The sequence below is a fragment of the Lagopus muta genome, chromosome 12 (assembly GCF_023343835.1).
Source record: "Lagopus muta isolate bLagMut1 chromosome 12, bLagMut1 primary, whole genome shotgun sequence".
Lineage (NCBI taxonomy): Eukaryota > Metazoa > Chordata > Aves > Galliformes > Phasianidae > Lagopus > Lagopus muta.
Window position 1 is genome coordinate 3,892,578 of NC_064444.1, and position 23,988 is coordinate 3,916,565.

The 23,988-nt window shown below is 39.6% G+C and overlaps 1 protein-coding gene across 4 annotated transcripts in view; it reads right to left on the minus strand.

Annotated features, from left to right (window-relative positions):
• CDH13 (cadherin 13) overlaps positions 1–23,988 on the minus strand; it is a 427,664-nt gene that overhangs the window by 390,510 nt on the left and 13,166 nt on the right. The window lies entirely within an intron of this gene.

Consider the following 23,988-nt stretch of genomic DNA (forward strand, 5'->3'; position numbering starts at 1 on the left):
GAGATAAGAATATTTCCCACCCAAACACTTACTAAAACTACCTTAACCTGAGCTTCATAAGTTATGATCAAGTACTTTTTTGCTGTAAGAAGTTACACTTCCCACTCCTGTCCATTATGAAATCATCTTAAAATATACTTGTTTTATTTAAACCTTAAGGATAAAACTGCATCATGAACACACAAAATGAAGATTAGGACTCCAAATTAAGGTTGCTATTGTTTCCATTTAGTAAATTAAATACTTGTGGTCGTCTTAATAACAACTGTGTTCCCTTTCCCACGTAGATAAACAATATTTATGGTTTTTAAAACATCTGTTGCATTATCAGCACTGGTTTTCATTGCTGCTAGACTCAAAAAGGCTGGCTTACTTATCTCAGTATGCACCTGAAGAACAAAATTGAGACTGTGCTTTGTCCATTTTATGATTCAAACAGCGAACAATCTTCTCTCCCATTTGGCGAGTGTATGATTTGCTTTTAAGTATAGTTTGCTTATCAGGCAGCACCTCAAATCTATCAGCAGCTCAGCAAAAAGCAGACCGGGGATCTGCAGAGAGCACACCAGGCACAGGCACCCTGTTCCCATATCCTGTAGCTCAGAGAAAGCAGGAGCAGAGCTACTATCAGCCCTTCGCGCCGTCATTTTGTTACTACCAGTGTTCTAACATTGCAGAGGATTGCCTACTTGGACTACTCTTCAGGCTTGCTTCAATTCTGATCCGTAGAAAGGCCATGTTCATTCACAGTGGAAAGAGACAAAGTGCTTGGAAGAGAGATCACCATTGTATTGAAGGTGTCTCTCACTTTTCAGAACTTTTTAATATTCAGCAATGCATCCCTTAACTTAAAACAGCAACGGTCATCACAGTTCTTGCAGATTCTATTACCCATGGATTCTTCTAAGTAATAGTGCACAAAATGCACTTCAGAATCCTCACAGTTGCCCATGTTGTAAAAGACCACTCCAGACTAAGCCTTGAATTGTCATTGAGATATACTGGAGAAAGTGCTGCCAAAATGGGAATATACAAAATTGAATCTATGTTAAGAATGCATTTCACAATGGATATTACACAAAAATTCCTTTAAAGATTCAGTTCCTCCATTTCTGATTGAAAAGAATAAGTATAATCAATGTGGTACAAAGGCTTCTAGAATTAGAAAGACTACTTATCAGATAGTAACTATTTTTAGTTTTTAGTCAGTTGCAGCCCTAAAAATGTTTAGTATAGTCTAAAACAGGCCTGCTGTAATTGCATCCTCCTCAAAGCTTCAAGGATTTTGTGCCTGTGGGTGACCAAGGCACATGTTGCTAACTTCAAGTGATTAAATTAATTTAATGAAACAAGTTTTCCATTGTCAGAAAGTGCTCTTACAGTCTAAGTAAACTTGAGATTTTTGCTTGATTGACTACTGAAGCAGTACAAAGAGATAAATAAAATTTAGCAAAACATCATGAAAAAAGAATTAAGAGATCTAGCTAAAGGGTACACACTACACAGAGGGGCCTGAAAAGTGTACTGATGCATAGGAAATTCACAGGACTAACTCCCATTAGCATTAATTGAATTTGCACATTCCAACTCCCATCACCATTAGTACAAGTCATCCCCTGACTCCGGCAGACAAGTAGACTCTATGAAGTGGAGAGCAGAAAAAAACTGAAGCAAAGACAAAACTTAAAGCCTGTCTCATCTCCAAAGGCATCTGCCAAACAAAAGCAGCTAATGAGAACAAAGGCTTAGAAAACAGACATTTCATATCAGTAAGTAACATCTCAACTGTTTTCCTACACAACTATTTGAGAAACTTGGAAACAGGTTGGGTAATTACAAACAAAGGAATCGATGAAAGTGTAGCTATGGAGAAAACAACACCGCTACATAGCCTTATGTTCAAGTGGTCTAAACAATTCCATCTATTCCAACTCCAAGAAGAAATCAATCAATCTCTGGATTTGCATTTTGATTCTCAAAGCACCACAGTGATGCATGCACAAATTGCATTACGTTTAAAATCACTGAGTACCATAAGCACATAAAATTCACAGTTGCTCCAAAGTGAAAACATGTGTAGGTAAGTCAATGTTACACATTTCCCTGAAGTTCACCTTTGTTATCTTTTACTGAGATTAAGCCTGCAGAGTTGCTCTGGCTGTTGTTTCCCTTCACACCCAAGAACTATTAGCACCTTGAGTGAGAGTGACCAGAACAAATAAAAATCAGCCAAACCAAAATTAGAATAAGTCAGCAGAAGTGATTCTGCGTCTCTGTAAAACTCCAGTGTCTGTCATTACTGATGACGCAGCAGAAGATCTGTGCTTTCTTTGTAAGGCCCTGAGATTTTGCAAGCTAGTCCAAATGGAGACTTTACAAAAACAGTTTCACATTACCCATTACAAAAGGGATGAACAGAAGGTGAGAGACAGGAAGACGTGATAGCAAAGATGCCAGTAGAAGTTGTTTATAATAGCTATAAACTACGTGGGGAAAACATCACCCTTCTACATCAAGAAAGGCAATTTTCAGTCAAGATAATGTAGATGTCATAATAAATCATATGTTGGTATTCACATATCTATTAATCATCTCACAGAACGTGTCCTGGTGTCCTACTTTGCCTGTTGTAATGGCAGGGATAACCTTCTACAAATGACTGTGCCTCTGTGTTTGTAAGAGATGCAGTAGGCTGCCAAAGTGACAAACACTTTGTTCTATGTACTCTTGGTCAGGGTGTGATAACTGCTGAATATACACTTTAATAACATGCCCAAAGCAGAGTAGAGATGATAACAATGGTCAGATCAAAAGCAACTCCTGGCTCATTGAATTGAAAAGATGAAAGTAATTTTTTGCATTCAGCCCTCGGGAACAGTGATCAGGATGCTCTATCACCTTCCAGATAGAGGTGAATCCCATTTAGAATTTGAAGATTGGCTACTGCAATTGCTATTGGACTGCAGTATTTCAATTCAGGTGAGATACTCAGCCTTTTAAATCTACACAAGCTTCATCTTCCTGTGCTAGAAAGAACATACACCAGTTGTAACCACAACCAGAACAGCTTTAGGTTTACCCCTTTGGGCACATTCCCTCTGCTTTTGCATTATATTTTTACACAAGATTTCCATGAAATTTCCAGAGGACAGCAGCTGCTAATGTGGAAAGGACCAGTAATCTGCATGTACAAAATGCAATTCTTATGGGCCCAAAGCAGAAGTTGTTTATCTGCCCAAAAGAACCACAGTGGGAAGACATTAGGCCATAAAACCTGTTACCTTCTTCAGAGCACTTTCCTCTTAGACTGCAGGATCATGAAAGGCTTCTCTAAGAGCTAGTAACACTTTTCCATTCCTCAGATCTGTTCCACTTGCAACAACTTCTGCTTGTATTTAAACAAAACATCCTCTCCCATTAGGCAATAAACATCTGCTGTGAGGTGTTCAGGGTCTACCAAGGCAAAGACAACGATATCTCACCAGTCTTTCCAAACTCATGCTCCTAATTGCCTGCTTAATGACTGGTAAAAAATACAGATTTGATGCATAAACAAGCAGCTGCTTCATCTATCTGGAACCCATTAAATTAGTTCAGTAGCTATCAGAGAAGTCAACTAACCCCACCAATCCTTCTGCTGAAGGCACAATGCTACAAACACAAGCTGCTAGTATCACCAACATTCACACTAAACATCAGAAGAGGTTATGACCAGGACATGGTTATGCTGCAGTCATATTACAGTGCTGGCATTTCAAACAGAACTCTTCTGTCCCACAAGCTCAATCCAAGACTGCTTTGGGCTTTTTTCTTTCAGGTCAGTAGTGAGGAACATTTTAATTTTTAGACAGAATGCATATAATTGAAGATTGGCAGAGAGTAGTCTCTCAGATAAAAAAATTAACTGCAACCAATTAACTAATGCAATAAAGGTCCATATTGAAAAGGGAAAAAATGAGTAGTTGCCATTCCTCAGGTGAGAGCCCTGCTATGAAGCCCGAATGGATCCAACTCATAACTTCACCACAGCTGGCCCTAATCCTCAGCACAGTTGCTCTGATCATGTTGCCTGGCTTTTAAACAGGGCCCAAATTAACACAGCATCAGTACGTGGCCCAGGTATGGTGAAATATGCACACAGAGGGAACCAAGCTACAGCATCTGAGAACTTTGCTCGTCTCTATTTTTAAATGTAATTGGCTAATGCTATAGTGAGTTGCACAGTCAGGTTCTCCGATGATTTGGATATAATCTACCTCAGGCAATAGCAAGGCTGGCAAGTGACCTCATCTATCCCAGTCAGCCCCAATTAGCCATTGTGTTGGATGCTTTCTCATCTACTGAAATAAGAATGCATTCATTTTTGTAGCGTTCACTATAAAATCCAAAGTAGGTGTAGAATAAAAAAGCCCAGAGATACTGTGGAATCGAGGCAAAGGACAACTCAGAACAGTCTCAGATTTAGAAAAGTGCAAAGATGCAAACATAAATAGTTTGATTGCATGTTCGGTGAATGACTCCAGAGGGACAAGAAAGAAAACACCCATTTCATTATCCTTTGTCATCAGAATAAACAACAGACAGAGAAACTGGCTAATGGATACTATTCATACATGGGCTAATGCATACTATTCTTTCCACAGAAAAGATCCATTTATCACATCTAATCCAAGTCAAGAAGGCACTGTAAAGGCATTTTGGCACAAAGATCGATACACTGCAGCAGCTGTTGCTCACTTGGAAGACTTGGCTTCCTCAAATCCAAGGATTTTAGTCTTCCTACCAGCCACCATGCTTCATTCTCACACATAAGTTTGAATTAACATAAGTAAACCAATGTGTTGCTAAACTGACAACATCAAATACCTCCTTTTTATTTGAATTTCACAGGAAATATTGGCAGGTGGAGAAACGAAGGACATCCTTCAGATCCTGTACAGGGCCACAGACAGCATCGCTCAGGGTTAATGATGGTGGAAACAAAGAGCATTGCTTTGATCAAGCTGCATGTTAAATATCTTCGTTCCATGCAGAAAGTAATGTAAGAAACCATGTAAGCACCAATCTGAGCAATAAATGTTAAAGATTAACGTATGTGAATACTGACCAAATCCCCAGTGCTCCATTCAGGCAGAATCCCATTGACTTTTTGGTCAACATTTAACAACAGAACGCTAGAAGATAGAAGCTTATGGGCTTTTTGATGAAAGCACAGCCAGTCTGGAATGAATCGTGTGTGAACATTTCATTAACAAATTTTCACTCAGTTCATAAATATGCATAAATATTTGGGGCTTATTCTTTTCCATTTAGAGTCTGATCTAAAATCCTCTAAAGTCAATACAGAGATTTCCATTAACTTCTCTGGAATCAGGCCCCGCCACTTAAGTTGAAAAGATAATGAAAACGAAAATAAATTATGTGCATTGAATATTTGTAAGATATTATGAAATTAACTGGAAAAAAAAAAGTGTTATTCTGTCAGCTCTGATCTTTATCTTCATCAATGTATGGGATTTTTTTCCCTCGCAAAGTCTGAAACTTGCTGCAACCTGTATTTTTCTTAAATTCCAATCTACCAGCTCCCATTAAAAAGGTCACAAATGAAACAGGCTGTCTGCTGCAAGGTCCTGTACATTTTATTGATATGCTCTTCTTGCTATGTCAATCAGGAAGTTAGCAATGAATAAATTCATCTCTGTTGGGGAAAATAGCTTAAGTGCACTTAAAGGCTAAGGGTACTAAAATAAACAGTTTGCTAATCCTCCAAATGCCAAAAAAAAAAAAAAAAAAAGAAAAGTCTAGACATCCAAAACAGCCTCTATCTTCAGGCAATTCTATGGCAAATGAATCCACAAGCCTTTGAAGTGCCAACACTTATGACATTTTATTTGCATAATAAATCTTTCAATAAACTTTTCCATGCACATACTACAATAAAGCAAGATGTACAGCTGTATGATTTGCACTGCAGTGCCCTGACAATCCTACAGACTTTTATTCATCCCATAGCCCACCCCACATTCATTTATTCACACTACTTTGTCTTCCTGCAGCTTCAGAATGGCGTTGGTAAGACTCAAATCATCAAAACAAATCATCTCTAGTACTTTTGATTATTTCAAAGCTGTTATATTACAGTTTTTCCTTTTGTCTTGTCAAAAGTAGATGTTAATTTACCATGGTTGATGAGTTATGAGATTACATTTAGCTTTAATTTCAGCCAGAGAGCAGTTTGGCCTGGTCTTTCAATCTCTGACGCTTAATACTTCCCTATTGCCCTGAAAAAACTTCATTTCACGTTATTACTAGACTCTTCATAAATTTCCTATCTTAACATCTTTAAGCTTCTGTATGAATATCTCAACACATCTCAATTGTACAGGAAATACAAGAGCACTGTGTGGCTTGTAAAAAATATATTTATATCTTTTTGGAGGAAAAGGAAACATTTTAATAATTACATCTGATGGTCTGAGTAAATTTCAAATGAAGAACAGCCCATCACCATCATTCCAATGGTGCTTTTTCACTTCAGTTACATTGGTATTGAGTACACAGCTGAAGGAATAATACTGCATTTCACTGTAGCAGAAATTGAAATTGTTTTCATGCCACAGAGGGGAGAAGCTTTTTCCAACAAACAACCAGGCGCTCTGCATATAGCAGAGCAGGATGGAAATAATGATATCGAGTAAGCAAGGAAAAGGAAAATAAATAAAAAAAAAAAAAGACAGAGGACAGGCTTATCCCCTCTGAAAATAGAAGATTCTTGAAGAAGATAAAGTTGGGCAGCCTTTCCATACAGTATTCTATCCATCTTTCCTCATTTCATCTAAAATCAGCAGCTCTCAATTCTCACCAGTATCAGTGGAGCTACTGACTCATGCAAAGTAAGGATGAGGTTCAATATTCCCTAAACACTTCACTTACCAAATTAAAAACAGACTCAAAAACCCAGGATTCTTCTCTTTGAATCATTCTTTCAGAACTCCCCAGCTGCCCCTCCCAACTGCTTGCACAGTCCAAGGGAATTTGATTTTCTGTTTGTAAAATCTCTCATGAACTGTTTGGAAAGGAATTCTGCTTGTTAGAGAGCTTCCGTACTTGGTTTATGTTTAGCTTCTACATTATTTATCAAACAATCCTTTAGCACATTCCGTGTATTTTTATTACTTCTTCATTTCATGCAAGTACATTCTGACCATCTCCTTTCAATATGCCATGCAAAATATTAACCTACAGCTAGTAAAACACCTAATACTGGATTCTGGGATTGCCTAAATCTATTGTGAATACATGAATAGTTACCACACACACACACAAAAATGGCTCCTGGATAGCTTTACATCCTTTGCAGTTGTTTGTTTTGTTTTTTAACCAGTTTTTGAGCATAATCCCCTCAAGTTGTTAGTGTGAGAGGATTAGGATTTAGGAATGCCCACATACACTCATCTGTGGCTTTACTTTTCCTACATAGGATCATAGAATGATTTGGGTTGAAGGGGACCTTAACGATCACCTTAGCTGCAGTCTCTATGCTGTGGGCTGGTTGCCATCCATTAGATCAAGCTGCCCAGGCCCCCACATCCTCCACGTGCAAATAAATTTCTTCACCTTCTCATCTAAATCTGTAGATCACATTATGAAATCTGACAACTAGGCTTTCTTGGTCAGTTGATATAAGCTTCAAGGAACTGCTGCAATTAGAGACTCAGTTACTACAAACATTATGGAGGATGGAAAGCAGCCCTCCTATTCTTACAGTCAGCTTTGCATTACTGACACAAGGTGTGCCCATGACAGGAAAGGGTCAATTTGCCCAATATTTCCTCGTGAGAATAAGGGAAGTCAGCAAGTAGTAAAGCCCTGACTCTCCCACAGTAAGAAGCTACATGGAAAGAGTGGAATAAGGTTCTTAGATCAGCGTGGAAAGTTTTTCAGATCCCCCATTCCTCATTGCTTATGTTACCAGTAGGAGATGGCTTTTAGAGCTCAATGAGTAGGTAGTGGAGCTCTACTTCCATTGCTGTTCCCCTCTCTGAACAGACTTCCAGTTTAACATTCCCAGCTGTAACATGGCACACCTGTATTTCTGGATTCCTTGACAAAGTCTTACAACTTGACAAGTATAGATAATTAGAGAAAAAAAAAAGAAAAAAGAAAAAAAAAAGAAAAAAAAAACTACTAATGACTTAAAGCTAAGTGCACAGATTTAAAACAGCTTTAAACAAAAGCTGAAAAGAGATATCCTTCCAAGCTGCAAAAAATATTGGGAATATATATATATATATGTGCAGTTTTTAAGAAGAAACAAATTACAGTTTCTATAAAGCACGAAGAAGTTCTAAAGGAATAAGATAATGGGACGAGTACAAATGGTATGAATCAGGAGCAGCCAAGTCACATTAATGTGCTCAGCACTGAAGAAAGAAAACTCAGATAACTGGATCAAAGAATGCTGCTGTCAAGGCTTTCAACAGCCATGTTAGTCACTGGGAGAGTGACTACTGATCTTTTTCTATCCTTCAGACTCTCTTTTTCTCATTAAAACAAAATCTTATATATAATGAAACATTTTTCAGTGGGCAAAGCAACACTGAAACAGGTAGCAAATGATGTCTCTCTCTTGCACAGAGACAACAAAGAAACAGGCAGTAACCTTGTTACAGTGACAAAATTCACCACATTAAATGACAAAATTAAGACAGATCCTGTGCTATGCTGATTCCAGTAGTTCACATCCTTTAGAATCTATATCCAAATTAACTATTCATTGGTGACACCACAGGTAAGCTCAGAACAAAGAACAAACATCTGAACTCCTTCAGAAATACATTTCCCATGGATTTATCCAGACTGAAGTGGAAGAACTTCCAGCCTCATGGAAGGCTGGAATATTTCCCACTTCTCTATCATATGCAGGAGCTCTGAAGCTAATAGAATTTTACTTTTCTCATTTATAATAGCCATGACTAGATGTTCCCAGGTAGAAATGGGATGGTATGCCCATCTGTAGAAACCTTTTACAGCAAAGCAGTGTAAATAGTTAACTAGTTTGAGAGTAACTATTTTCCTGTCACCCACTCCGCCGTAGCAGAGTATCCCAGATGTTTATTTTTACTGTTTAGAATATAAAACAGTAATAGCTTGCTCTTATACAAAGCTTTAATAGTGCATTGCTGGAGCTTAATGTGATTTAGAAAAGATGCCATCATCGTTTTCCACATTTTGAGAAGTGGAACATGGGCAAGCAATCAAACACCAGAGACAATCACTCCTAATTCCTAGTGCAGCACTCTGCACCAGGTTATATCACTTTCTAAAGCTGGTTTAATGAAACTACATGTTAAAAGCGAATAGAAGAGCACCCTCTCCCTTCAGAGCATTTCAAGAAAACCTCTCCAAGCCCTTACAACAGCAAACACTGACCATGATTTTTTTCAGTGCAGACTTCAGGATTTAAACCAACTGATTCGACTTATATCAGCAACACCGTGCTCCATTTTAGTTTTGTTTGCTTGGCTGAGAACAGCAACCTATCCTCCCTAGCTGCTGTGCCCCCCTACCTTTCCATCCATGACAAGCAAAATTATAGCAGCTTGACTGCCATAGATTCACTGTAGCATACACTGACATGTCACACCTGGTATGCAGCATTCAATTAGTCATTCATAGATGCTGAATTTGTGGCAGACAAGGCCAAAAGTCAAGTTTGAGCAGGTATTAGTCGATTTGGCATGTGAACAAACACTGAGTGAAGATGCCAAGAAACCATTGAGATAAATTGTCAAATGAGCAGTTGCAAGGGGAAAAAAGCCTATTAAAGTTATTGCTGGTGAGAGCACAGCAGAGCTGAGTATTCCTAGTGTGAGCATCAGAAGCAAGCCTGTAAAAGTATTTGCAAAGCATGAGGTTTGTCAACATTTGTTAATAGATGCCATACTGTTAGCACCAGAGCTAGGCACACCATATGCCGCGGCACAGGCTCGCAGCCATGCCGTGATGAGGTTATGCCCTGTGCTCAGTGCAGGAATTCACCTGTGCCTCAGATGCTCAGAGCTCGTCCTGGGGGACAGAAATCATCACTTCTGTTGGAACAAGTGGGTGATATACAAACAGAACTGGCTTTTTCCTCTATCTCAGTGTGCTAACTAGCACATTGAGTTGAGATGGATGAGACCAGCTGCAGGGCATTAACCTCCATGCTGTAAGCAAGCACTGGGAGAGACAATGATGGAGATCTGTCTCTGAATATTTATACGCTTTGCCCGCATCCTCTGTTGCAAAGTTTGCTTTGTTTTTAAATTTTTTTAACAAAAATTAATAGTATTTTTATTACATACTTGTCCTCATCCCCTGCTCCTTTTTCCTACACTCTAATCTCTTTCACATTAATTGCTGACATTCAGACAACTTTTGTCCAAATGTACCTCTAGCTCAACACTAAGAGATACAAGGGCAAGAGGACCTGCCTTACAGCAGGACATATTTCAAGCATTTTGTCTCAATAACTTCTTTTAACCAAGTAATCAAGAGAAGATGGACCAAGGACTACAAGATCCCAAGTGAAGAAGCAGGTGGTACCCCTGGAGGAACAGGGCTATGAAGGACAGGTCTCTCAGCGCTGCAGGATGCTCCAAAGGCTCAATAAAACAAATCAGCTCGCAGAGTGCATAACCACTGATCTTTTTTCATCTAGCAGCTACACTGTGCAGTAGAGGAGACACTGCAATCAATACTGCTAAAGATTGAACTTCAGTTCAATTTGTTTCTGCCAATCACATGTATGGGGCATATTTTCTTTCACAAGTAGCTTTTGGGACAACTGGAACAAATATGTAATTGTTTATTTCTGTATGTGCTTATCTACAGGTGCTGTTTATTGCTGTGAATCATCACCGCTGTTCACGTTCCTGAACACAGCATCACTTTTCTCTAACAACATGTTGTATTGCAGCTACAGTGCCCAACTGTGGCATTAAATGGGCAAAAGATATTGTACCCCAATGCAGACATATTGTAAACTATTGTCTTTTGGAAGAAACCTATTTACAGAGGGAAACAGGAATAGATCACATTGAACTAACTTAGAGCACTCCTAAAGCTCTTCCTAGACCAATGCAGCACCTGTCACAACCAACTGGGTACCATAATACATTGCAGTATCTCCTAAATGTTGTGTTTCCCCCTGTTAATATATACTTTCTCATACAGGTTAGTATTTGACATCAAAGCTCCCTGAAGTATCTCAGCCAATGCTCAGCATCCCAAGGGTCCTGTGACTCTGACCCAGCCCGTTATTTTCCAGGTGCTACCTTAGTTACCTTCCTGCTGCTGTAAGAGATGCCTCGCTAGAGAAATGCAGACCAATAAAGATTTTAGCCCAAGAAGTCTCTTCCAGCTTACAGGCCACTGAACTGAGAAATGTACCAACACATCTACCGCCACCAATTCAGACCTCTACCAGCTCAACGTCTGCGTGTGCTTCACATGTGTATTTCAGCAGCACCTTCCCAGTGAGCAGCACCTGAACTCAAGTATAGGAGTTTCTGCAGGAGTTATCCTTAAGAAAACAAATACTTTTCATCTGCAAGATAAACTCTTCAGCAAAGAACAATAAACAGTTTTCTCCACTTCCAGTTCACAAAGCATATTGTTCATTCTGAATAAGAAATCTGGATCTAATTGTTTATAAATAACCACAGCTTGTGGAATTCAATGGTGCTTTGCTTCCTAAAAGTGTTCTTTCTTTATATGATGTCTCCACGTTAGCTGTATTCATTCAGATTACAAGCTAATGGAGGCTGACAGCACTAAAAGGCAGGCTGACCTCTGGTATATTAGCTGGAGATGCATCTCACATCATAAAATAGAATAAAGGGTCATGCCTTTAAGTGCCACAGCAGAACACAAAAACAGGGAAAACAACATATTTTTTTACACCAGATTTAAACAGGCCTTTGATAGTAACATTTTATCTGAGCTGTGAAATAAGTGACACAACATCTAACAACAAAGAGCTGAAAAATCCTATGTACTGAAGTCACAAACCCCATAGGACATTTAACAAGAATCATAGCAAGGAGGAGAAAGTGTTAATTATGCTTTCTTTCTCTCCTCTCTGACAGTTCATATAGCCATCAGAAAGCCATAGGTATCTAACTTAGGCTCTTAAATCTGAATACATCCCTTTCTCCTATCTTGCTCTCCAAGTTGTCTTCTATTCACTAATTGGTAAGTGTCAGAATGAAGAAAAACAGAAAACCCTGTTAGAAAACCTGCCTGTGAGTTAATACAGGAAGTGTCATGAGCATGCACAAGAGAATCAGCTGCAGAGTCAATATCATGAATATTTCCTACTAAATTTGCTCAGATTGATCTACTGCCTCAAGGAACACCCTGGGATTTGACTTAATATCCATTACTTGGATGTGTGGTAGTTCGGTTCCTGGGCTGGGGCATGTCCATACTCTGACACAGAAGGAAAACATGTGCCTTGGCTTCAAGTCTAGGATACAAGAGGTCATTGGACCAGGCGTATAATAAGATAGCACTGATTTGTGTTACCTGCAGATAACTCAGAGCAGTCACTGATTTATTTATTTGATGCATTACAACAGAAGAGAATTGTAAAGAATAGTGAAGCAAAGATTATAAAGCAGTCTTGCAAATAGCATCTCCCAGGCCAAAACAGCAGCACTGGAGAAAGTATTTGTATCAATTGCTAGAGCAGCCTTTAAGTCTAAATTTACTAATGAGATTGAATAGGCCTTATTCACTGCTACAAACACTCGGAGAACTTGCTGATTCCTTTCAAAATGAAAATATCATAACATACATCGGTAGAGTAGAATGGCCTCCACAATAGCAGCCCTCTTACAGGAGCACAGATGCTGTAAAGTTGGAAGCCTGCATTACCTTGCTCAGAAAAGAAAGCCAAATTCAAGCCCTATTAACTGTGAGATGCTATTACACCACAACACAAGCTACAGCAGCACTTAGGAAATTATTGAAATTGCAGTTGATGCAATTTGTCATCAAAGAACGAGAATGAAATATAGGAAATGAAAGACATAAGCAGAAATGCTGACAATTAGGTTTTCTTTTCTGGTCATCAAAAAACTACTTTCAGTTCACAATCATACCAGGGAGTCTCTTCCCTTGCAATATATAGTTTATATCCTTCCCATTTTTAAAAGGTACAATAAAGCCACAATCCAGTATAAGTTTGTGAGATAAATGCACCCATGAGGAGCAAGGAATATTTTGAAGAAGAGTACTACAGATAGTGAGATAAGCAGAGTTGCAGGCTGCTCAGAGTTGGAAGAGGCTGCTATCGCAACCTCCTGCTCAAAGCAGGGCCAGCTTCAAAGCCAGCCCACATTGCTCAGGGCTTCATCCAGTTGGGATTCGAAAAATCTCCATAATCTCCCCAGTTCCAACAGAGAACAACTGTACTACCTTCAGCAGAGCTCTCCTGATTTAGGTGAATTAGAATCTTACAAGGAGGAGCTTTGCTTTCTTTGGCTGAAATAGATTAGGAAAAGCAGCCATAAAAAAGAAAAAATTTGACATGATGACACTTGGCATGCATGCCCTAGGTGAAATAAATCTTTGCCATCTTAACCTGTTTCTCTTGCAGGCTTGAGGTTAAACAGCCCATGCAGAAACAACCATTGCCTTTTCACAGGGTTATTGGTTACAAAGAACTGGAAAGGTTACAGACTTATGAGTTCCAGATTCACCGCCCCAGAACGTGGGAGTCTCCAAGGCATTTGTGCTGTTCCCCACATGGGGAATGTCAGGGACAGCTGCAGTCCAGAAGACCCAGTACATAAAAAAAAGGGAATAAAAAACCACAGTGGACAAATGCTTGCAGACAGCTGGTGCTCTGCAAGAGCTCTCAGATTATCCCAGCTCCTACCCCTGACTGCTCCTTGGCACGTTTGGGAATTAGCACTGGACAGGAACTATTCCCAACAGGCATTCTTCACGCAGAGTAAGAGGATTTAATACTGTAGACACACACAACAGCAAGGTAGTTGATTTGTGACACAGTCCTAAGCATGTATGTGAATAGCTAATGACAGCTTAAGAGTTGCTGGAAGACGTAACTTTTATCTGGGGAGTCTTAGTAGACTTAATACCCATGAATTAATTTCTCCTTTTATTATAACCCAGCCCTTCTCTGACAGAGGATCAGCCTTTTCAAGTGACACAGGAAGATAACAAGGTAATGTTTTCATGTCCTCTTTACTTTCCTTGTCTAACGCCAAGAGAATTTATTCACAATCTGTTTCATCTTCCATCCAAAGGAGGCTCAAATCCATGCTTTTCTCCTTCTCAAGAGAGGACTCTAATTTGTCAATGTGGGCGAAAAACTCCTGTTCAAGCTGCAGCAGCTCTGTCCTGGTGATGGTGTTGTTGCATTTGTTATTTGAAAGAGCATTGTATACCAAACCACTAAGATTCCATAGCAAGAGAAACCTCTTGCTTGAGATCCTGCAAACACCTTGAAATGAACACAAGAACAATACAAGAGCTTGTGTATTTTACACATGCATTCAAAATCACAAGATTTAGGTCATAGTTGTGGTGAACTTCCTAGTCTTTAGAATAAGATGTCATACAGAATTGTTAAGCAATTGATTAGATTAAGATGAATTAGATTAAATAAGAATTCAAGTATCATCATTTCGTTTTTAGGTAATAGGCTTAAGGTGAAATCCCAGAATAGTGAGGCCAAGGGAGTTTAACAATCATCCTACAGGGAATTAGAATGTCATCCATAATGAATTACCATTCAAAATTGCTGATATTTAGCATCCCCCTACAGCATGGGGCTATAATTAGAAGTTATTTGCACTTGAACTTCCTTATTCTGATGGAAATTTACAGGTAAAAAGCTCCTGAATCAACCATCAAAATTGTCACTTTAAGAGAAAATAAGAAGGAATTTTTCTGGTTGAACGTGCCTAAATGTGTCTACACAGCCACAGATCATCTTATGCTGCAACAAATATATTTGGACTCATGGTAGGCACAGATGAAGTTGCCGGAAGGGTGACTTTTAATCACTGCAGGAAATAAACAAACATCAAAAGAAAACCAATGCTCCAGACAGAAATAAACTTCATTGTGCTCGTGTTCTTAAAGAGTCCTCTTGTGTCCTTACTAGGAAGTGAAATGAAAAAACAGCCAGCCAGCATCACAGTTAACTGTTTGCCCTCGTCAGGAAACCTTATTGTGAATACAGAGTGAGAAAATCTATTCATGTGTCAGATATCTTCAACATTATTCTATCCTTGAAGTGATATCATTCAGTACAGGCACAGCTTAAACACCAGTGGATAAATGGATTGCTAGAATATTGGTGCCTTAAATGGAATTCGCACCCCGGAGGAATCAGCGAGGAGGTGAAGAAGAGACTGAAAAGATGTGAATGCCACGTGTAGCTCTTCAGTGCTCTGCAATGCTTCTGAGATCCGAGTCTGCAGCTGTATAAATTCCATCATTGACTTTGGAATGATCAAGATCTGCTACAAGTCAGGTTATTTTCACTAACAGTTCTACTCACAGGAGCAAATTTAAAAGGAACAGTTTATAAAGACATATCAAATGAACTGATACTTCACTGTGTACATCCAGCTCTGCCACACACGATTGTTCCTATTGCTAGGGATGTCTGCAATACCCTAGAATGAGTAATACCCTGTCATAAACAGTGACATTCTCCATGTCAAGGGAAGCCTGAGCAGGTACATCATCTCATCCTCAGTGAAAAAATGTATCCGGTGCCCTGGGACAGAAAGAGAAAGCCTGAGATGTGAAACTTGAGAACTGAGGGCATCTGGGTGGTATTACAGGTTGCAAGGCAAACCATACAACCCAACAGTGTTTGCTCTGCAGCCCACGTGAGATTCAAAGGAAACGCGTAGGCTGCATCGTCAAATTAGAACAGGTCAGTAAAAGAAGCGTACTGCTGAGAAGAAAAATACTGTTGTCACCTCAGTTTTATCTCATTTTCAATTTTTTGTTTATTGTTTTTCTTCTGGTGCTCAAAGAACAGAAATGTAATTATATGCACATCAGTGCACTCAAAGTGCTGGAAAATTTCCCATATAGGAGTAGGGAATGACAAGAAGTTCTGTGATTTGTTAAGGCTGTGCTAACAACATGCACACCCGAACCAAAGCATTGGTGTATTGAAGGACTATGATTCATTTTAGGAATTCTTTTAAACTTCTCATTTTATTTCAGTGTTGTTTTTCGTTTGTTTTTTAATATAAATACACCACTTTTCCTAATCCAACAGATTTTACTCACTCCTTTGATCTATTTACATTTTGAACAGTAGCTTGTCTTCAACTCACCCTTTCTTCTGACCAGGCCTGTTTCCTGATGCACCTACAAAGCCAGTACTTCCAGGAAAATTAATTCTGACAACTATTGGTAAAATCATGTTTTGTTTATATTTCAGGTACTAAGCAGATGCTACTAGATATTGCTACCAGATGTTCTAGAATTATATGCAACATTATGCTCAATTTTAACTTTTACAAAATTACAAGCTAATAAAAGGTGACACTGCTATAGTCAAATGATTTATTAAAGGAAAAGCCATTAAATTCCTTTTAAGCTTCACCACCCCACTACCCCAAATAGCTCGTCACTGTATACATCAGTGAACAGATGCAAATGTCTGTACCATTCTGAGATTTCAGTATTATCCCATACAATAATTATATATCCAGATGCCTTTTGCTCTAACAGCCTCAAACACATCTGTCCATCTTAACCTAAATGCATGGTAAGCATTCATTTCATGGTTAAACTGCCTGCAAGAGGACACAAGCCTCGAATCCAAACCCACGTCAGGATCATCTTTTTCTGCCACACAGATGAACTTGCACACAGATAAGGACATTTTATGCACTGGAAGCACTCTGAATCTAAAGGTTGGAATGATTAACTAACAGAGCATACAAAAGTTTGAAGTATTGCATTCAATTGCATTTAGACCTCGATTTCCAAATCACTTAAAAGGCTGCAACGTTTGTTGCCATGGGGTGGGTTTTTGTTTGCTTGGTGCTGATGGGAGGAGCAGGGGAGCGGGATTTTTGTTGTCATCATTCGGTTCCGTTTTTTGTTTGTTTTTAATATATGAAGTGCTGTACCCTGATGGTGAACAGAAACTACACACTTGATTTTGTGCAAGCTCCCCAAGCTGAAGTCACAGGGCAGCACACAACAGCCAGTGCAGCCAACATCCCTCCCCATTCACCACTGCAATAAACAGACGTAATGTCAAATAGGAGTGACAGCCAGTAATTATGGAACTGAAAAATTGTTGTGGATTCTTCTGTATCAATGAAGCCACACACAAATATAGAAAATCTAAATAGCTCCTTCCAATCTTCTAACAGGAAAATATGCACGTTAGCTGATCCACAGATTACTCTAGGGGTTTGTATCAAGCTGCACCTTGGCTAGGAAATTAAATAGCCCACCTAATGCTACCCTAGCACATAGCAGCAGAAGGTTCTCATCAAGTAAAGCAAATCAACTCAACGCTTATGAGAGCACCCATGGAACCACATGAGGAAAAAGAAATACAAGCGCGCAGCGGCTCCAGTTTAACTCCAGCAGTTAAACAGTTTATACTTAAGTGTGCATGCACTACTGCATAAATTGTACCCAAAGCACATAATTTGGAGAGAAAAAAAGAACAAACACTAGAAAGGAAAAGGAGAAAGGAGAAGGGAGATCAGCCAGAAACCATTATTTATAAACAGATATCTAACTCCGAGTTAAAGCATCCCAGCCTCGCTTCTCTGAGGTCGCAATAGCCACACAATTTACACAGCTGAGCATCTGGCTCTAAATATTTCACTGTTCAAAATTCCAGTGTGCATCCTTGCGTAGCAGAGCTTCTCTGACTAATCACGCTAGAGGTAACCACGTCTTAAGTGTGTAGTTCTAAATTGAGTAATATTACCATTAATAACAGAGCCTAATTAAGACATCTATAATGTTTTTAATGAGAAAAATTGAAAGTCCTTCTGGAATTTTTCCAGCCAAATTAATTCTGAGGACTTTAGACGTTATTACAAGTAATGTTACAGGAATGAAAATTAGGTCTAAATTAGGACATGTCACTGTATTTAAACAGGAGGAAAAGGAACTACGTTCTGTTTCCTCCTCTACATGCCAGTCTCTGTTATAACATCTCACCACATGGGAAACGAAAGCAGCACTTTGTGATCTGCATATAGTTGTTCTGATGCATCTCTAAGGTCTGCAAATATTTTAACACTTCCATTTTGGTCTCTTTTTCGCATTTCTGGTCCATACTCGGTGCAAATATTTCCAAAAAATCTTGAAGTGTCACTAGCTTTGGTTTGTGTGGGCCCAAATACTGTTGACTCTCATTTCCATGATTTGTACTTGGTCAAACAAGAACTCCCTCTGTAACCCTGCATGTGTAAGCAGGGAACACTTGTGCAGAGGAATATCAGCTACGATCTGCTAGAACTGTACAGGAAGGGAGGAACCTGCATGGACCAAAACAGTGCTCTGTTAAGACAACAGTGAAGCACTTTAAAGGCTACCCAGCATGGTGAGTCTTTATTTGTACCCCTCATAGACCAGATCTACAAGCTGCTATGCACACATACCTGCCTTGCTGTTGCCTTTTCCTTACAAATACTTCCATTGTGAGTTTAAGTTAGTTAATTTCATACAAGTCTGCTACATGGCTGGCTTATGCTGCCCTGAAGGCTCAGAAAGACACCATCCCTGCTCTTCAAAATGACTCATTTGAGCACTTGCTTTCATACCAGGGATGAGAGCTTGTGTTCAAGAATAGACAAATTCAAAACGTAAGAACAAAGTCATCCCATGATCTGACTGGGTTTTATACAAAGATCTACGACTTCATTCAGTGGAACTTGAAGTGAAACTCCAATCTTAAGGCATAAGTTAAGAGGGGGAAAAAAAAGCTACAACTATTAGTGTTGGGATGAAGAAAAGCCACCGCAGTGTGACAAAAGCCATGAAATTCACCTTTCATTTTTCCTAATCTACAATGTGGGTATGATCCTACAGGCAATATTCAGGTACACCTTCACATGCACATCTCTACACGAACACACATATATACACACACACAGCATTCACATAATTGGAGTACCTTCACATTTCATTTCACCTCTCAACCATAAAATGCTCCACCACCCTCATCTTTCAGATTCCAAAACTCAAACTGGAATTCTGCAATTTGCCGTGCCTTAGTAAGCAGAAATGCAATCGTGTACATTTCAGGCAGGGCAGCTAATGAGGTTGTTTGTCCTTGAGAGCAGACACTGCACAAAAAGTGCTCTTTATTTATTTCTTTTGAATGCATTTTACTAATGCTGAGAAGGTTTTTAGTGCTCAGATAATATTTTGAATAGGTTTATAGCTTTCAACAATTAGTTATGAGAATAGCAAGGACATTTAGACATGTATATTCCCTAAAAGCCTGGGAGGCTTACCCTCTTCCAAATCAGTTTTGTATACAAAATGCCAGCTTAATTGAATTGTAAAGACTCCTCAGAGAAAGCAAATCTGATTTCTATCTTCTGTTGATACCATAAATATTAAAAGCAGAAAATAAAATCCTTATCTGTTACTGATACATGACAGATACATATCTGGAATTTTTGGAAACATCAGAATTATCACTCTCAAGTATAATGCCAAAAAGATGACAATTTTGTAAATAACGCTTGATTTTTAGTCTTGCAATTTAAATGCTGCATTCCTCCAAATACAAAGAAGTCTAAGTAAAAAATGTTAGTATTAAACTAATGTATGCATATGACTGCCATAAATGTAAATTCCTACTTAAATATTTAACCCCCATATAGGCCATTATTACTGTTTCTTACTGAGTGTTTCACATACTGAAGCCTGATAGATAACCCAAATAACTAATTCTTAGCTGTTAGCTTTAAGCTCTGCTTCAAAGCATGCTATAAACAAAATCCATTTGCAGTATTCAGCAGCAAATTATTTGATGCATGATTTCTAGTTCGTATTTCCCTCCAAACCCTAAATTATTGTATATTTCAAGGCTGCACAGGACGCTATAGACAGACAGAAGACCACCAACGTGTTCATGCAGGGAAGTCTGGGCAGCCAACACTTCCCACTCATTCCTCCCTTGGACCACATCAGGGGAAACAGCAAACTGCAGCCAAGAGTGCCTTGGAAAGCACCTTGAGCTGCAAGAGAGAAAAGAATGTAGTCTCTGCCCCACCACTTCACTGAGTTGTTGTCTGAGCTTAGAAGCAGGTAGGTGAACACATTCTGGAGAAAGAGAAAACTGTAGTAATTTGTTCTTTCTTGTAGAAGGAGAGAAGCATTTCTAGCAGATCACCTCCACTCCTTCCTTTGATCACATCTCTCCTGCAGGCAGCACATGGAGACACGGGGATCTCATTCTTTAGAAGTTTAAAACATGACAGAAACATGCATCCAGCAATTGCCACGTGTGCCACTGAGTGGTTCCACAATGTATTGCTAAGAATACCTACATTTTTGTTCTATGATTCCCAAACATCTTTGCTCATAAATACCTATGAAGGTAACAAAGGAGGGTGACCATAAAAGGGAGCACAGCCTGATGATTTTAGTAAGCCTGTGCAAGATGAGGCCTGTCCAGCAACGATAAAGAGCAGCTCAGACAGAAGCCAGCAGCCCATCTGCAGGTCTCACACTGATCACCATATAAAATATTTTTCAGTGTCTGATGATCATAATTTGGTGAGCAGAGGGTATAGAGTAAGTGTAGGAGAAACAAGGGGATGGGTAACATGAGAAATCTTTTCTGCTTTTATTCTCAGATTTGTAATCATGCAACTCACTTTAAAAGCTTACAAGCTCTTAATTTAAGTTGTCAAGCAAAGAAAATGATTGAGCGTTCCCAAAGAAATAAAAGAAAAAGACAAGACAAAACTAGACAGGAAGAAGGAAAATATTCTTCAAAACACATTGATCTCCGTGTTATTTTACTTTCAGTACAGCATGGATGTCAACAATGTATTTCAGATTATTGAACAAGAACAAAATGATAAAAGCAAAGCTTCCCCTTCGGGTGAAGTCATTCTGTTAACTATAATTCCCCAAGCATGCTAAAAATACATCTTCATTGTCACAAGATGACTGCAACCTATCTTTAAGGCAAGGATTAAATGTCAGCAGTAAGATAGGCTGCAGAAATGAAGTAGATGTATCTTAATTCTAAAAAAAAATAAAATAAAATCAATCTATTTACTGCAATTAAAGTTTTAGTTGTTCTAATGCACAGAAACAGTGCAAGACTCTTTGCAAGGCTTTCCCCCCCAACAAAGCATGCTGCTCAGGGCTCTCAGCACCAGGGACAATGAGCACTGATAGGTGATGTGGGGCTCCCAAGCTGCAACTGCCTCTTTTGCTAAAGGCTTCCCATAGGACTGCATGAGCTACTTCTGTTGCTTTATACTTGAAGTTTATCCCTTCCTTGATAGGGAAGGAGTAACCTTCCCTTTTGATAACTAACTTCACAAAGAAGTTGAGAAAACAAAAGTCAGTGATTCAGTAGCCTAAAGAAAGGAAGGTCCCTTCCTTATGGCTTTCCTACCAGCAGTGCAGTTCTGCCTTGGAAGATTCATCCACTAGGTACACTTAACTATAAGAAATAGCTATAAAATGCAATTTAGAAGAGGCAGTCCCAGAATAAGTCCCTGTCTTTCCCTGTTTTTGCACTGCAATCCACCCCAGGGCCTGTCTTCATGCAAATCCTATCCAGCTTGGATTTTGCAAGATGCAAGCACCTCCCCATTAAGCCAGCCACCAGAGGAGAACAGTGTCCAGCAACTCTTTGAATCTCAGCTCATCCAACTCTGAGCTGTGCTCTCAGTTATATCCTCGAAAGGACAGAAAAGCTCATGGCTTAATTTCTAACTCTTCCAAATGCTAGCACCTTTTGACTAAGGACTTGTTTTTGCAGTTTCTCATTTATCTGCTTCTGTCTCTCTGGAGCCAAGATATTAAAATCCCTTTCTGATTGGCCTCCAGCAGTCCATAAAAATCTTACAGTAAATCCTGCAGCTGGAGACACACTGCTGGTACTGGCTGGATGTGCTAGAGAGCAAAATGGAATAAATGTCCACTGTAAGAAATAGCATTAACTTAGTTTCACAGAGCATTTAGAGTCTTCGATTACTTTCGGTTTCCCATGGTTTATAAAGCAACTTGTGAAAACTTGTGAAGTTCCCTGCAAAGCAGAGTTGTTGTTCCCTGCCATCAGACCAAGCAGCAGTGCAATCAGCCTGGCAAGTTTACTCAACCTCTGGCAGCCCTGCAGATCTCATTCCAGGAGGGTCTGACAGATGGTAGCTGGCCATCTTGGCACACTCTTTATTTTAAATTCTACTCTAGAGGGGCTTCTTACTATTAGGAATCAAAGCCATTTGCAAATAGAGAAAACTAGGCAGAGGCATGCTAATTAGGCCTCACAAACCCCTGGATAGGAGCATTATCTTTTTAATCATTATACAAACACACAACAGCCACAGGTCCTCAGGCTGATGCTGCAACCCTGAGATCTCCACACAAGCCCATTCGCAGAGATGTGGACACTTTTAGTTTGCAGTATGCTTCCTTTTTATATTACAGACACAGTTTAATGTTGGACACATTAGGGAATGTTACAGGCAGCAAGCAAAGGGTTAAGACTTTCCAAAGTGCACTTACAAGACCGTTCTGACATTTCAAAAGTTAAGAGGAACTATTCTTAGCCGTGTCTAATAATATTGCAGTTTCCCACCCATGGAATCTGTGTGCAATCCTCCATTGAATTGGCAGCCTTTGGTGGTATCACTGCCACATGATTTGAACCAGGCAAAATTCAAAAACATTGCCATAGCACTGTGTAGCCAGCCTGAAAATATCTTCACCGCTCTTGGGAGATGAGTGATCCCTTTGGAATTGGTTTTTGGAACTGTAAACTAATGAATCACTAACAGCTTTAAAGTAGACAAAATGTATTGCAACACAGCATGTAGTGCAGCAGAACTGAAGGAAATCTGTTTACAGTGCTTCAACAGACACTTGAAATCAAGATGCTCAAAAAGGATGAGGCTGTTAAGAGGAAAAAAACCCAAAGTTTCAAGTGCTGTGAGCACAGTTACCTCTTCCATGGCCAGCAGCCACCTTTGGTTCCAGAAGTGTGTTTTAACCCTCCAGGGTTACCAACCAGCACCACACGTCAAGCAGCACCTTGATCCACATGGAAACACAGCTAGGGACGGAGCAAGAATGAGCCCTCCTCTGGGTCTGCTTGTGTTTGTGCTTCAGGGATAAGCACCACAATCAGAAATCACTTCTGTCACACAGCCACATTCACAGCTTAGACACCGCAACCGCGACCACAGCTGCCTGGAAACCTTGTCAGCAAGACTTATGCTATATTTGGTAATGGGACAAGGCTAACCCTAAACTTCTACTCAAGCCAAGGGGCAGCCTTGTGCTCACAGCTGGTGGGAAAAGGCACTGTTTTGCAGTTCAGATTCCTGGTGAAGCAGCACAGCCTGGAGAAGCTCTAAAAAACGAAGTTCACAGGGACAATTGCTGGGCACGGGAAAAGGCAAAGCTTGCAGCTCCCAACCTAAGCCACAGCTATTTCTTAAGAAAGCTCCCTGCCCTGCATCTGTCCAGTCAAAGTTGGGCTGTTACACAGATAAGTTGCCTTGAGTTAGGAAGAGACTAAGCAAAGAGAAGTGCAGTTCTGAAAGCAGCAGTTAAAACCTCATCTGCAAAAGATGGCAAGTTTGATGTTGTACTGGTTATCCAGAGTATAAGTAAATACTTGCAACAAAGAGTTACTATGAATAAATACCAAGAGACTCCTTGCTTGAAGGATACCCACTGCAGTCACACTCTCTTGCCTCCCTTTCAGCA